At 42.1% G+C, this 15,431-nt stretch overlaps 1 protein-coding gene across 4 annotated transcripts in view; it reads left to right on the top strand.

The window, feature by feature from the left end:
* The first annotated feature begins 14,613 nt into the window (after positions 1-14,613).
* The window catches only part of IL21R (interleukin 21 receptor), a 52,401-nt gene continuing 51,583 nt past the window's right edge, over positions 14,614-15,431 (top strand). For 3 of the 4 annotated variants that reach the window (XM_063612804.1, XM_055232680.2, XM_063612798.1), the window contains exon 1: positions 14,614-14,698. The gene's annotated coding sequence lies outside the window, so the exon portion shown is untranslated. The remainder of the gene's footprint in view (positions 14,699-15,431) is intronic. The other variant, XM_063612801.1, reaches the window with a different exon arrangement.

Below are 15,431 nucleotides of genomic sequence, written 5' to 3'. Positions count from 1 at the left end.
TTCTTTCTATGTCCTCACATGGCATAGCTACAGAGTATTCTGTTTCACAGATGTTTTATAAATTATTCATCCAACCCTCTCTTCATGATTCATTTCAACCTAGTCAGTACTTTATACACACAGCATACCTGGTTATACCTAGCATAACTTGCTTCACCTGTTTGGGCACACAGATAAGCCCCTTCCTCCTTCTGATAGTATGATTAGAAGTTCCAACTTCTAATAGAGACCAACCACAGTGGCTTAAACACTTAAGAGCGAATTCCTTTATGGAATGAGAAGTCTAGAGACAAGTGATTGCTGACATTTGTTCATGACCCATGATATCAGGGCCAAGTTCTCTGTGATTATCCTCTTCTTTTTCTTTAGCTCCAAATGGCTGCTTGAGCTCCAGCCATCACATCTACACTTTAGGCAGGAGAAAGGAAGAAGGGGAATACTGGAAGGGCCATAGGGTGCTTCCAGAAGGTCCACGTGAACACTCCCATCACTAGCTGCAAGGGAAACTGGAAAGTGGTCTATTAGCTGGGTCTGTTGCCATCCAGAATTATGCTATGGTCCTGATATGAGAAAGAAGGACAAGATGGAAGCTGGGACACAACTAATTGTCCCTATCATGGTCCCTGTAGCAGATGTTGAAGCCTTACCCTTAACTTCTCAGCTTTATACACCAAAGCATTTTTACTGCAAACACCTGCAACTCCCTGCTTGAGGGTTCATTTTTGGCAGCAGGGGCACACAATCGGCAAGCTGGAAGTGTCGGAGAGTCGTGGCCCTGGAAGCAGCCCTCAACTAACAACAAATGAAGTCCTGGAAAAGAAATATCCCAGATTTCTTGTTTCTCCTTTGGGACAAGTTGGAGACATGTTCTATATTGTCTCCCAGAGAGGTACCCAGTGGGATTCAGCTCCAGTTGCCAACAGCAGTGGCCTTCTCCTTAAAGCGCCCTCTACTGGCTTCCTCGCTTTCCCTGCCCCACTTCTCCATTCCCCTATAAGTGTTTCCTAGGATTATTTCCCAAATCTATGACTTATCCTTAAATCCTTGTCTTAGAATTTGCTTCTGGGGGAACCCAACCAAGACACAGCTCATGTGCCAAACAGCAATTGATGTGATCAATGGCTAGGGCAGTCTGATCAGCCCATTAGAGATCCTAATTTTGGAAAGAAATTTATAAAATTCTTAGTCTTATCATCTGCTTAAATGATACCCCTATTAGTCCAGAGCCTAATACAAACCAAGATGAGCCTTTAAGGCAGGATAAACATATTCTTTCTGTGTTACTCATAACTGAGGGCACTATTTATTAGTTTTTTTCTTTAGATTCAGCCATTGCTCTTAAACCTGCTGTCTCAGGGTAACTGAGTGAAAAGGGAGTTCCCAGTTTCAGCCACATGTTGCACACAATCCAGCCCTCTAGACGTCTCCTTCCTTTGTGGTTTGCTCCCCGTGAAACATCCCCTGTCCTTTCTTGGCTGTGGCCCTCAGCAGACCATCTGGTCTGTTAGAGGAACCCCACAATGTTGGACCTCAGAAAGGAATGCATCAGTTAATACCATTGAACTTACACTTAAAATTGGATAAGATGGTACATCATATTAGTCTGTTTTCACGCTGCTGATAAAGACATACCCAAGACTGGGTAATTTATAAAGAAAAAGAGGTTTAATGGACTCACAGTTTCATGTGGCTGGGGAGGCCTCACAATCATGGTGAAAGGCAGAAAGCAAAGGGCACATCTTACATGGCGGCAGACAAGAGACAATGAGAACCAAGTGAAAGGGGTTTCTCCTTATAAAACCATCAGATCTCGTGAGACTTATTCACTACCACAAGAACAGTATGGGGAACACCACCCCCATGATTCAATTATCTCCCACTGGCTCCCTCCCACAACATGTGGGAACTATGGGAGCTACAATCCCAGATGAGATTTGGGTGGGGACACAGCCAAACCATGTCATACATGTCATGTGATGTGTATCTATTACAATAAAAAATTAATTTAAAAAAAGAATGGATGAGGAAAGGGTTGTCTGAGAAGAATTTTCAAAGATCTAAATAAATGGAGAGAGTGCCTATATCCAGGATTGAAAGCCTCCAAGTCTTTAAGGTGGTAGATTTCCTCAAATTGATCTATTGATTCAAGACAATCCTTGTCAAAATTCCAGTAGGAGTTTTTGCAGAAATTAGCAAGCTGAAACTTATATGGAATTTAATATTTATAATGGAAATGCAAAGGACTCAGAATAGCCAAAACAATTCTGAAAAAGCAGAACAAATTTGGAAGACTTCTACTTCCTGATTTCAAAACTTACTACAAAGCTGCAGTAATCAAGGCAGTAAGTTGCTAGTAAACGGACAGACATATAAAGCAGTGGATCAGAATACAGGGTCCAGACATTAACCCATATATTTATAGTCAACTATCAAAATAGGTGCCAAGGCAATTCAATAGGGAGAAGCAATTCAATCTTTTCTAAATATTGTGCTGAAACATTTAGATATTTATATGAAAAAAGATAAATTTAGATCATTACCTCACAGCATTCACAAAATTAAGTCAAAATCATAATTTTAAAAAGGTAAGGCTGGGCTCGATGGCTCACTTTGGGAGGTCGAGGCAGGTGGATCAGTTGAGCCCGGAGTTCAAGACCAGCCTGAGCAACATGGAGAAACCCCATCTCTACCAAAAATACAAAAATTAGGCGGGCATGGTGGTGTGCACCTGTAGTCCCAGCTACTCAGGAGGCTGAGGCAGGAGAATTGCTTGAACCCAAGAGGTGGAGGTTGCAGTGATCTGAGATTGCAGTGAGCCACTGGACTCCAGTCTGGGCAACAGAGCAAAACCCTGCCTCAGAAAATAAACAAATAATAAAAAATAAAAATGCAAGAGCTAAAACGATTAAACTTTTAGAAGAAAATATGAGAGAAGATTTTTGCTACTTTGGTTTAGGTGAAGATTTCTTAGATATGGCACCAAAAGTCCAATCCACAAAAGAAAAAAAATTGATAAATTGGGTTTCAATAAAATTTAAAAGGGTTATGCTTCAAAAAAAAGAAAAACCATTAAGTACATTATTTAAAAATGGCAGAGTAAGGAACTCCAAGGATCAGCTCCTCCACTAAAGCAAACATTAAGCTGGAAGAAACTGTCAAAAGAAACTTTTTTGAAACTCTGAAATCTAATCAAAACCCTTTAGCAACCAGAAGAGGCTGCTAATTCTTGGTAAGAAAATATTGTAGCATTTTTGCTTACTTGCCTACCATCTCACATTCATCAGCTTAGTCATGGCTGTGCGTACAGTAGCCTGCATTCTTGGCATGGCTTGCTGGTACCAGAAAGAACAACACAAGCCTTGGTCTCAAAGAATTGTGTTTCTACATCTTGATCTGTTTGGCATCTCCCTAAAGGATCCACTCAGGTGCTTGTCTTTGTTTTGCCCTCCCCCTTCCCCTGAACTCTAGGCTGGAGCAGCTTCCCAGGCAATGTCTGTTGAAAAACTTTAAAGACACAAACTACCCATGTGGGGCAAGGGATGACAGACAAAGCAAAAAGCAGAGACCGACCAAAAAGCCGGAGAAGAAAAAGACTAAGGAGGAATATATACGGGGGAATAAGGGCTTTGAAAAGCTTCCATGTATACCAGGGAATCTAGAATATAACACATATGCACAGGGCTGAAGTCATGCACAGAAATGATACGAGATGACCCTAGGCTTGCACCTCTGGCTAATTGGGCTCTGCACAAGCAGAGGTGAAGGCTAAGACAGAATTGTAGTCTGGCTGGCTAAGTGTAAAGAAGTATCCCAGCTCAGAGCCAATTTACAAAGACTAGGGGAGTATCTTTTATTTCGTTTTTCTTTTTGGCTGCAGGTATTTAAGGAAACCTCTTACAGATCTCTCACTAACTGCTGAGATAACAGAATGGAGATTTCAGTGAACATACACAAAAAGGGATATAGTCTTTGCAAAAATAGTTTGGAAAAGTCACTAAATAAATGAATGGCTGAAGCTCACAGCAAATGACAAAAGCAAGGCTTGTGGACAGGGGAAGGGAGAATGTAATTTCTAGAATTACCACATTGTAACATTCAAAGTGCCAAGTTTCCAACAAAAACCTATAAGGTATACAAAGAAACAGGAACACCCAGCCCATTCACAGGGGGGAAGAATGGATAGAAAATGTCCCTAAAGAAGTCCAGACATTGGAGCTGCTAGACAAAGACATTAAATCAATTGTCTTAAATATGCTCAAAAAGCTAAAGGAAACCATGAGTGAAGAACTAAGGTAAACTAGAACTATGTAAGAACAAGTAGAGAATATCAATAAGAGCTAGACATTATTTAAAATAACCAAATAGAAATTTTGGACCTGAAAAATATAATAGCCAAAATGAAAAATTTATTAGAGAGCTCCAACACCAGATTTGAGTAGGCAAATGAAAGAATCAATAAGCTTGAAGCTAGGTAAATTGAGACACTCCAGTCTGAGGAGCACAAAGTAAAAAGGAAGAAAAATAAACAGAGCCTGAGAGACCTGTGAGACACCATTAAGTGTATAAACATATGCATTATGTGAATCCCAGAAGGAGGGGAAAGAAAGGACCAGAAAGAATATTTGAATAAAGGCCAAACATTTCCAAAAATTGATGAAAGATATGAGTATGTACATCCAAGAAGCTCAGTGAACTCCAACTAGAATAAAACCAAAGAAATCTACACCAAGACACATTATAATCAAACTGTTGAAAGACAAAGACAAATCGAGAATCTGGAGACTAGCAAGAGAGAAGTAACTTGTCACATACGAGGGGTCCTCAACAAGATTAATGACCAAAGTCTCATCAGAAGCCACAAGGCCAGAAGACAGAAGGATGATATATTTAAAATGCTGAAGGAAAAAACCCTGCCAACTGAGAATTATTTATCTGGCACAACTTACTTTCCAAAATGATTAAGAAATTAAAACATTCAAAGATTGAAAAAAAAAGGTGAAGTACTTCATCACTAGGAGGACTTCCCTATGAAAAACACTAAAGGGAGTCTTTCAGGCTGAGATGAAAGGACATTAGACAGTAAATCAAAGCCATATGAATAAATACAGAACACCAGTAAGGGTAAATATAAAAACTAGTATAATTATATTTTTGGCTTATGACTCCTCTTTTTGTTTCCTATATTATTTAAAAGATACATACATAAAAATAATTATAAATCTATGCTAATGAGCACATGCCGCATAAAGATGTAGTTTGTGACAATGACAACAAAAGAGGGGCAGGGATAGGAGTAGAATAGAGTAGAGGGAGCTGTATAGGCGTAGAGCTTTTGTACTGCTATTTAAACCAAGTTTTTATCAATTCAGACTATATTGTTATAAATTTCCTGTTAAGTGTAAACCTCAAGGTAACCACTAAGAAAATAACTACAAATATACAGAAAAGAAATGAAGAGGCTATCAAAATGGTGCACTAAAAGAAAATCAATCAATACAAGAGAAGGCGGTAATGAGGGAATTGAATAACAAAAGAAAATTTGATATAAATGAAATGAATTAGCAAAATGCAGAGGTAAACCTTTTATCATGAATCACTTTAAATGTAAGTAGATTAAACTCACTGATTAGAAGACAGAATGGATTGGCAGAAGGAATAAAAAACATGATCCAACTATATGCTGTCTACAAGAGACTCACTTTATATCCAAAGACACAAATAAGTTAAAAGTGAAAGGATGGAAAAAGATATTCTACGAAAATAGAAACCAAGAGGGAGCTGAGGTGGCTATACTAATGTCAGATAAAATGGGTCTTAAGTAAAAAATTGTTACAAGAGACAAACAAGGATATTATATGTTGATAAATGTGTCAATTCGTCAAGAAGACTGGTCAGGTGGTGGCTCATGCCTGTCATCCCAGCACTTTGGGAGGCCAAGATGGGTGGATCACCTGAGGTCAGGAGTTCGAGACCAGCCTGGCCAACATGGCGAAACCCTGCCGCTACTAAAAATACAAAAATTAGCAGGGCATGGTGGTGCACATCTGTAGTCCCAGCTACTCGAGAGGCTGAGGCACGAGAATTGCTTGAACTTGGGTGGCAGAGGTTGCAGTGAGCTGAGATCACACCATTGCACTCAGCCTGGGTGACAGAGCAACACTCTGTCTCGAAAAAAAGAAGACATAATAATTATGACCATACATGTGCTAAACATCAGAGCCCAAAAATATATGAAGCAAATATTTACAGAACTGAATAGAGCAACAGACAGTTCTACAATAATAGTTGGAGACCATCTAGACAGAAGACTAAGAAAGTAGGGGACTTGCACAACTATAAACCAACGAGAGCTAATAGACACACATAGAACCCTCCACCCAACAGTAACAGTGACCACGAAGTGCACATGGAACATTCTCCAGGACTGACTATATGTTAAGCCACAAAACAAGTCTTGATAAATTTTAAAAGATTGAAATCATATGAAGTATCTTCTCTGATCACAAGGAAGCTAGGTATCAATAGCAGAAGGAAAACTGGAAATTTTACAAATATGTGGAAATTAAATAGCATATTTTTAAACAGTCAGTATGTCAATGAAGAAATCACAAGGAAATTAGAAAATACTTAGAGACAAATGAAAATGAAAGCACCGAAAACACACCCAGAATTATGGGATGTAGCAAAAGCAGTGCTAACAGGGAAATGTGTAGCCCTACATGCCTTCATTAAAAAAAAAGAAAAAATAAGATCACAAATCATAACCTAAATTTACTAGTTTACTTTTTAAGGAACTAAAAAAAGAAGAACAAATGAAACCCAAAGGTAGCAGAAGGAAGGAAATAATAAAGATTAGAGTGCAAACAAGCAAAATAAAGAATGCAAAATAAAGAATACAAAATCAATAGAGAAGATGAAAGAAACAAAGAGTCATTTCTTCAAAAAGACTCACAAAATTGACAAACCTTTAGTTGGACTAAGCAAAAGAAAAAATACAAATCACTAAAATCAGAAATGGAAGTGGGAATATTACTGCAAATCATACAGAAATAAAAAGGATCACAAGGGAGTACTGTGAATGACTGTATGCCAACAAACTAGATAATAATAGTTGGCAACTTAAATATTAAAGTTTGGTAACACAAATTGCCAAAACTGACTCAAAAAGAAATAGAAAATCTTAATAAATATACAACAAGTAAAGAATTGAATCAAAAACCTCCCAATGAAGAAAAGTCCAGAATCAGATGGCTTCACTGGTGAATTCCACTAAACATTGGAAGAAGAATTAACATCAGTTCTTCTCAAACTCCTCCACAAAACAGGAGAGATATCCAGACAACAGAACCACAAGAAAATAAAACTACAGACTAATATTCCTTATGAATATAGATATAAAATTTCACAAAAATACAAGCAAACTAATTCTACAGCACATTAAAAGGATTACACTGTGACCAAACAGGATTTATCCCAGGAATGCAAGCATGGTTCAACATAAGAAAATTAATCAACACAATACATAACATTAATAGAATAAGAAAACCCCCATGATCATCCAAATTGATGCAGAAAAGCATTTGACAAAATTTAACACCCTTTCATGATAAAAACAGTAAACTAGGAATAAGAGAGAACTCTCTCAACATGATAAAGACCATATATGAAAAACCTGGCTGGGCGCAGTGGCTCATGCCTGTAATCCCAGCACTTTGGGAGGCTGAGGCAGGCGGATCACCTGAAATCAGGAGTTCGAGACCAGCCTGGCCAACATGGTGAAACCCCGTCTCTACTAAAAATACAAAAATTAGCTGGACATGGTGGCACACACCTGTAATCCCAGCTACTTGGGAGGCTGAGGCAGGAGAATCACTTGAACCCAGGATGTTGCAGTGAGCTGAGATCATGCCACTGCACTCCAACCTGGACCAGAGTGAGACTCCATCTCAAAAAAAGAAAGAGAGAGAGAGAGAGAAAGAGAGAGAGAGAGAAAGAAAGAAGAAAGAAAGAAGGAAGGAAGGAAGGAAGGAAGGAAGGAAGGAAGGAAGGAAGGAAAGAAAAAAAAGAAAGAAAGAAAGAAGGAAAAAGAGAAAGAAAGAAAGAAAGAGAGAGAAAGAAACACCCACAGCAAACAAGCTAACATCACACTAAATCAGTGAAAGGCTGAAAACTTTTCTCCTGAAAAAGGATGCCCACTTTCACCACTGGTATTCAATATTGTACTGAAAGTTTTAACCAGAAAAACTCAGCAAGAAAAAGAAATAAAAGGCATTCAAACGGGAAAAGGAAGGAGTAAAAACTACTGCTATTCGCAGATGACATGATCATATATATGGAAAATTCTAAAGAACCCACAAAGAAATTATTAGAGCTAATAAATTCAGCCAAGTGACAGAGTATAAGATCAACATACAGAAATAAATTGTGTTTGTATATACTAGCAATAAACAACCCCAAAAGGAAATTAAATAAATTGTATTTATAATAGCATCAAAAATAATAAAACACTTAAGAATAAATTTAACCAAGGAGGTGCAAGATTTGTACACTGAACACTATAAAATATTGCTGAAAAAATTAGAGAAGACCTAAATAAAGTTTTTTAAATTCTATGTTAATGTAATGGAAGATTTAACATTGCACTCCTCAAGATAATTTATAGATTTAATGCAATTCCTATAAAAGTCCCAATGGCCTTTTTTAAAAAATGGAAAAATTGATCCTAAAAATCATGTGAAATTTCAAGGGACCCAGAAAAGCCAAAACAGTAAAGTTGGAGGACTCACATTCCCACTTTTAAAATTTACTGCAGAGCCAAGATTGTGCCATTGCACTCCAGCCTGGGTGACAAGAGCGAAACTCTGTCTCAAAACAACACAAAAACAAAAACAAAACAAAAAAAACCAAAACTTACTGCAGAGCTACAGTAATCAAAACAGTTTGATAATACTGGCACAAGGCTAGACATGTAGATCAATGGAATTGAACTTAGAGTTCAGAAATAAACCCATGAATCTATAGTCAATTTTTTTCATTTTTTTTGCATTAAAGCACACTATCAAAAAAGTGAAAAGACAGCCACAGAATGGGAAAAATATTTGTAATTCATATATCTGATAAAGGTGAGTTTCCAGAACATATAAAGAACTCTTAAAATTCAACAACAAATGATGAACAATCAAATTTAAAAATTGGCAAGGGGCTGGGCACAGTGGCTTACGCCTGTAATCCCAGCACTTTGGGAGGCTGAGGTAGGCGGATCACCTGAGGTTAGGGGTTCGAGACCAGCCTGGTCAACATGGTGAAAACCCGTCTCTACTAAAACCACAAAAATTAGCTGGATATGGTGGCACACGTTTGTAAGCCCAGCTACTCGGGAGGCTGAGGCACAAGAATCGCTTGAACTCAGGAGGTAGAGGTTTCAGTGAGCCAAGATCACACCACTGCACTCCAGTGTGGGAGACAGAGCAAGACTCTGTCTAAAAATAATAATAAAATAAATAAAATTTGGCAAGGGACTTGAATAGACATTACTCCAGACAAGCTATGCAAATGACTACCAACAACATGAAAAGATGATTACCATCATTAGCCATTAGGGAAATGCAAATCAAAACCACAATGAGATAGCACTTCACATCCGCTAGGATGGCTATAATAAAAACCAATAGAAAATACATATTGTCTGCCAGGCGCGGTGGCTCATGCCTATAATCCCAGCACTTTGGGCGGCCGAGGCGGGCAGATTACGAGGTCAGGAGATCGAGACCATGCTGGCTAACACAGTGAAACCCCGTCTCTACTAAAGAAAATACAAAAAATTAACCAGGCGTGGTGGCAGGCGCCTGTAGTCCCAGCTACTCGGGAAGCTGAGGAAGGAGAATGGCGTGAACCCGGGAGGCGGAGCTTGCAGTGAGCCGAGATCGCGCCACTGCACTCCAGCCTGGGCGACAGACCAAGACTCCATCTCAAAAAAAAAAAAAAAAAAAAAGAAAAGAAAAAAGAAAAAAAAAGAAAATACATATTGTCAAGGACATAGAGAAATGGGAACTTTCAGACATTGCTGGTGGGAATATAATACAGGGCAGCTGCTGCGAAAAACAGTTTGTCAGTTTCTTAATAAGTTAAACTTATTTAAAAGTTAATAAGTTAAACTACCTTTAACTCAACAAGTCTCCTTCTGGGTATATATCTAAAAGATTTGAAAATGCATGTTTACACAAAGACTCCAATGCAAGTGCTCATAGCATGCTTGTTTGTAGTAAAGGAAAAAGTGGACATACTCCAAATGTCCATCATCATGAAAGGATAAATGAATGTGGCATATCTATGCAATGTAATATTCTTCAGCAATAAAAAAGAATTTTTATTTATTTATTTATTTATTTTGAGATGGAGTCTTGCTCTGTCTCCCAGGCTGGAGTGCAGTGGCACTAGCTCTGCTCACTGCAACCTCCACTTCCCGGGTTCAAGCAATTCTCCTGCCTCAGCCTCCCGAGTAGCTAGGGCTACAGGTGCACGTCACCATACCTAGCTAATTTTTGTATTTTTAGTAGAAATGGGGTTTCACCATGTTGGCCAGGCTGGTCTCGATCTCCTGGCATGTGCAACCACACCAGGCTAATTATTGTACTTTTAGTAAAGGCAGGGTTTTACCGTGTTGTCCAAGCTGGTCTCAAACTCCTGATCTCAAGTGATCCGCCCACCTTGGCCTCCCAAAGTGTTGAGATTACAGGCATGAGCCACCGCGCCTGGACTAAAAATGGATTTTTTGATATGTGATGCCAACACACTCTACAATGTGGTTGAACCTCAAACACGCGATGCTGAAAGAAGCTAAACACAAAAGACAACATATTGATATGAGATGCCTAGAAAAAAAAAAAAAGCAAAATCAGTAGAGGCATAAAGTAGACAAGTGGCCCTGGAAATGGGAATGGAGATTGACTATAAGCAGGCACCCATCAGGGGTGATGGGATTGTTTTAAAATTGGATTGTGGTTATAATTGCACATTCGATAAATTCACTAAAAATCATTGAACTGTACATTTACAGTGGCTCGATTTTATGTTATGTAAAGCATAGCTAAATAAAGCACTTAAAATAAAAATAAAAAAGAGGAAATGGGTTGAGGGAGGGGGTGTGTCAATTATTTTTTCCCAGGAGGCCCCTTGGCTGAAATGCAAATGTGACCACTTCCTCCCCGCTGACCAGCTATGAGTACCGAGGCATGGTTGGAGGGCTGCTGAGATCCTATGGTACCTTCCTTCCAAGGGTATAGGGGCCATACTTATGAGACATTTACAGACCCAGAGGAACCCCTCAAGGGACCGCATGTCTATTTCTGAGGGGACTCAGGTTTACCCCAGTGGACATGGACCTGGCAGCTCCAAACGCATCTACTTTTTAAGCACCAAGGGACTGTGACCCCTGCTGATCCCACCCACTCCCCAACTCCTGGCCTGAATTGAAAATGTAAACTGAATTAAGCCACTCTTAAGATGAAACCCTCCAATGATGACTTCCCATTTCCTTTGGAACAATCTATCTTCCTCACCCGAAACTGTGAGGTCCCGTGTGGTGTAGATGTGTGATTTCCATGCCTTCATCTTCTACTGTTCCTCCATTTGCTCACTGTATTACGCCATGCTGTTCTCAAGTTCCTGGAGCCAGCCACATTCTTTCCTACCTCAGTGCCTTTGCACTTGCAGATCCTTCTGCTGATGATGTTCTTCCCATGGCTGGTCCCTTCTTAGCACCTAGCGTACCCCCAAATGTCACAATCTTGATCTCTCATTGGTTTTCTATGACATTTGGTACAGCTTGCATTGAGTTTGTCTGTTACTTCTTTTTGTCTACTCTCCCTACTAGAATATAGGCTCCATGGGGGCTGTCACTGTGTGTATATTTCTGTGGGCTAGCCCCAGGACGTAGCCAAACTGTGTAATTTTGGACAAGTCACTTAACCTCTCTGAGCCTACTCAATAAATATTAGGGGGAGGAAGCAAGGAATGGCTGGGTGGGTGGGGGCAGAGAAGAATGAATGGGTGGATAGGTAGGTGGGTGGGTAGAAAGAAGGTAGATAAAGAAGGAAGGCAGGCAGGAGGGAGGGAGGAGAAATTGAACATCCTTGTTTTAATACACACCCCAGAGCAGTGTAGTGAGTTAACAACAGTGCGGGCTCTGGAGCCTAAATGGTTAAGTTCAAATCCCAACTCTGTCACTCACTAGCTGTGTGATCTTGGACCAGTCACTTAACCTCTCTGAGCCTCAGTTTCCTCATCTGTAAAACAGGGATGATGATGATGATGATAACTATCTTCTAGACTCATTCTTTTTCATTTTGGGGATTTTATTTTTGGACACAGAGTCTGCTCTGTTGCCCAGGCTGGAGTGCAGCACTACAGTCATAGCTCACTGCAGCCTTCGCTCCTTGGCTCAAGTGGTCCTCCCACCTCAGCCTCCAGAGTAGTTGGGACTACAGGCATGCACCACCATGACTGTCTAATTTTAAATTTTTTTTGTAGAGACAGGGTCTTGCTATGTTGCCCAGACTGGTCTTGAACTCCTAGCCTCAAGTGATCCTCCCACCTCAGCCTCCCAAAATGCTGGAATTATAGGTGTGCACCACTGCACACAGCCTTCTCGAGTATTTCCGAGGTTTAAATGAGAGGGTGCATCTTTAAAGTCCTTAAAACCCTGGCACACAGTGAGCTTTCAGCAAATATTAGCTCTTTTTACTGTCTCTTCTCCTGATCTTTCAACCATCACAAATTTCAGTGCATATTATCAGAGAATGCACCCTGAAGATCAAGAGAAAGAAAAACAAAAGCTGCATCTTCCCAAGATTCGTTCTCCAGAGAACACGACACATTTCGGTAGCTGGGAAGAGCTCTACAGGGCCAGGATCCTTCAAATCAGCCAGAGGGGAATTTGTACCAAGTTCCTCAAAAACAGCTAGAAAAAAAAAGAAAGAATAGCAAGACGCTTTCTCTTTTTTCTCTGGAGTGGTCACGAAGGTCAACAGCAAGTTGATTCCCAAAAATGAGTCAGCAGGGAGAGCTACCAAGTGCATCTGAGCTGACCTTGTTATCAAAACAGCACAAAATAGCCTCCCTTAACTGTGGGACATTTCATCCTGGTATGGCCCTATTTTCACAGCCTGGTATAAGCTTAGGAATCAAATACATCCAGGTTCAAATCCCAGCTCTAATTCTTCTTGGCTTGTGTGACGTTTCACTCCTCTGGGCCTCAGTCTCTCCATCTGTAAAATGGGACTAATCTGGTCTGCCTCACACTTTGTGGGATAAAGTGAGATCATGTAGGCACCAAAGTAATTGGAGGTGGTGGTGATGGCAGAGGTGGTGGTGATGGCAGTGGTAGCGGTGGTGGTGGTAGCGGTGGTGGTGGTAGCAATCCTCTTGCTCTCCTTCTTTGGAGACTGCGCTAGGCATTAAGCTTGTTAAATTTTGTCTCCTGGTTTCTTAAATGTCTTCCAGAAACATCTGACCCTCTCATGGGCCTCTGGCATGTTAGCAAGATGAAAACTCTCTTGAGAATTTCTTTTCTCTATTTTCTTCTTGAATTCCCATGTGTTAAAGTCTGCCCTCTTCCTCAGAGCTAGGCACCCCCATTTGACAGATGGGCAAAGTGAGGCATTCAGAGAGGTGATGTGACGTGCCCAAGGGGTCCTGTTTCCTGGAGCTCTGCAGCAGGAGACTGGATCCAAAGGAAATGGTGGCAGAGAGGCATGGGGATCAAGCCAGAGCAGAGGGTCCCAAGCTCAGACCCTACTAGGCAGGTAAGTCTCAGGAATAAGAAACAGGCTGGTTTGCAAAGTCTGAAAAAGTGGCTTCCGTGGGACCTTGGGCAAGGTTCTGGTCCTTCTCTCTGTGCTGAGGGGTTGGACTCGGCCACTGAGGACTCCGGGTCCACGGGTCAAACTGTGCCACATCTTCACACCTCTGGCCTCAGTTTCCACATCTGTGCAACGTGGTGGTTCCCGGAGGCACTGCCTGCTTCGTGGGTTATGACTGAGAGGCCTGTGGGGATGATGTCACAGTTCCCTAAGAGGGAAGTGTCACCCCGATGGCCCCAAATGTCTTACTTGCAGGTGACCTTTGGTGACAGTGGGTGCCTGCTGTGGGGCCGGGCCCCCTCCCACCTCTTTCTCACTCCCTCCCAGGAGGAGCCCAGCTGCGGGTGGGCGGGACTGGTGGGGAGCCACTCACCACATCCTCCTCTTCCTCCCCACTCTGCACATGCGGCTGGGTGGCAGCCAGCGGCCTCAGACGGACCCACTGGCGTCTCTCTGCTGAGTGACCGTAAGCTCGGCGTCTGGCCCTCTGCCTGCCTCTCCTTGAGTGTGGCTGACAGCCACGCAGCTGTGTCTGTCTGTCTGCGGTCTGTGCATCCCTGCTGCGGCCGCCTGGTACCTGCCTTGCCGTCTGCTTCCTCTGTCTGCTGCTCTGTGGGACACCTGCCTGGAGGCCCAGCTGCCCGTCATCGGAGTGACAGGTCTTATGACAGCCTGATTGGTGACTCGGGCTGGGTGTGGATTCTCACCCCAGGCCTCTGCCTGCTTTCTCAGACCCTCATCTGTCACCCCCACGCTGAACCCAGCCGCCACCCCCAGAAGCCCATCAGATTGCCCCCAGCACACGGAATGGATTTCTGAGAAAGAAGCCGAAACAGAAGGTAATTCCAGCCCTGGTTTTCTGCTGGGACCAGGGTGCCTTCCCTGCCCAGGAGAGACTGTTCCCTGCCTGCTGCATCTAGTGTCACAGTGGGAGGCCTCGGAGGACTGTGCCCAAGTCACAATTGGGGACACTGAGGCAAAGAAGGTTCATGCAGTGAGGCTGGGCAGAATTGAGGTTGGGGTCTCTTGTTCAGCACAGCTTAGGGGCCCGGCAGCAGGGAAGTAGCTGAGATGACCCTCTGTCTTGAAAACCAGCCTCCAAAAGGCAGCGGGCTGGGGAAGGAAAGCCAAACCTAACATGTCAATCACCCAATTCTGGGCGGCTGAGTCGGGAGGTGATGGGCATGGGTGCAGAGCCTGATGGGACCCATTCTGTGTCAGTTTCTGTGTCTTACCACCTTGATTCCACCCAGTCATTCAAAACAAGGGCTGGTGTGCCCATTTCGCAGATGAGGAAATGAGGCTGTGAGAGGTAGAGTGATTTTCCCTTGGTGACTCAACCAGGACGTAGCAGGTCGGGCAGTCAAGCCAGGTGACCCCATGAACTGTCGCTGCATCTTTCTCATGAAGCACGGGGAATGGGTCGGATGGTAAGAGGCCAGCCCAGATCCCTGTGCATGTGGAGGAGAGGAGGGTGGGGAGGTCGGTGGAGGCTGAGCCTTGAAGGATGGGAAAGGGAGAAACATTTCTGGTGGAAGAGTCCTGGGGAGCGGGAACTTAGGACTTGCCGCA

The sequence above is a fragment of the Symphalangus syndactylus genome, chromosome 11 (genome assembly GCF_028878055.3).
Source record: "Symphalangus syndactylus isolate Jambi chromosome 11, NHGRI_mSymSyn1-v2.1_pri, whole genome shotgun sequence".
NCBI classification, from domain to species: Eukaryota; Metazoa; Chordata; class Mammalia; order Primates; family Hylobatidae; genus Symphalangus; species Symphalangus syndactylus.
The sequence above is the reverse complement of the archived record's forward strand: the minus strand, read 5'-3'. Positions and strand labels throughout refer to the sequence as shown.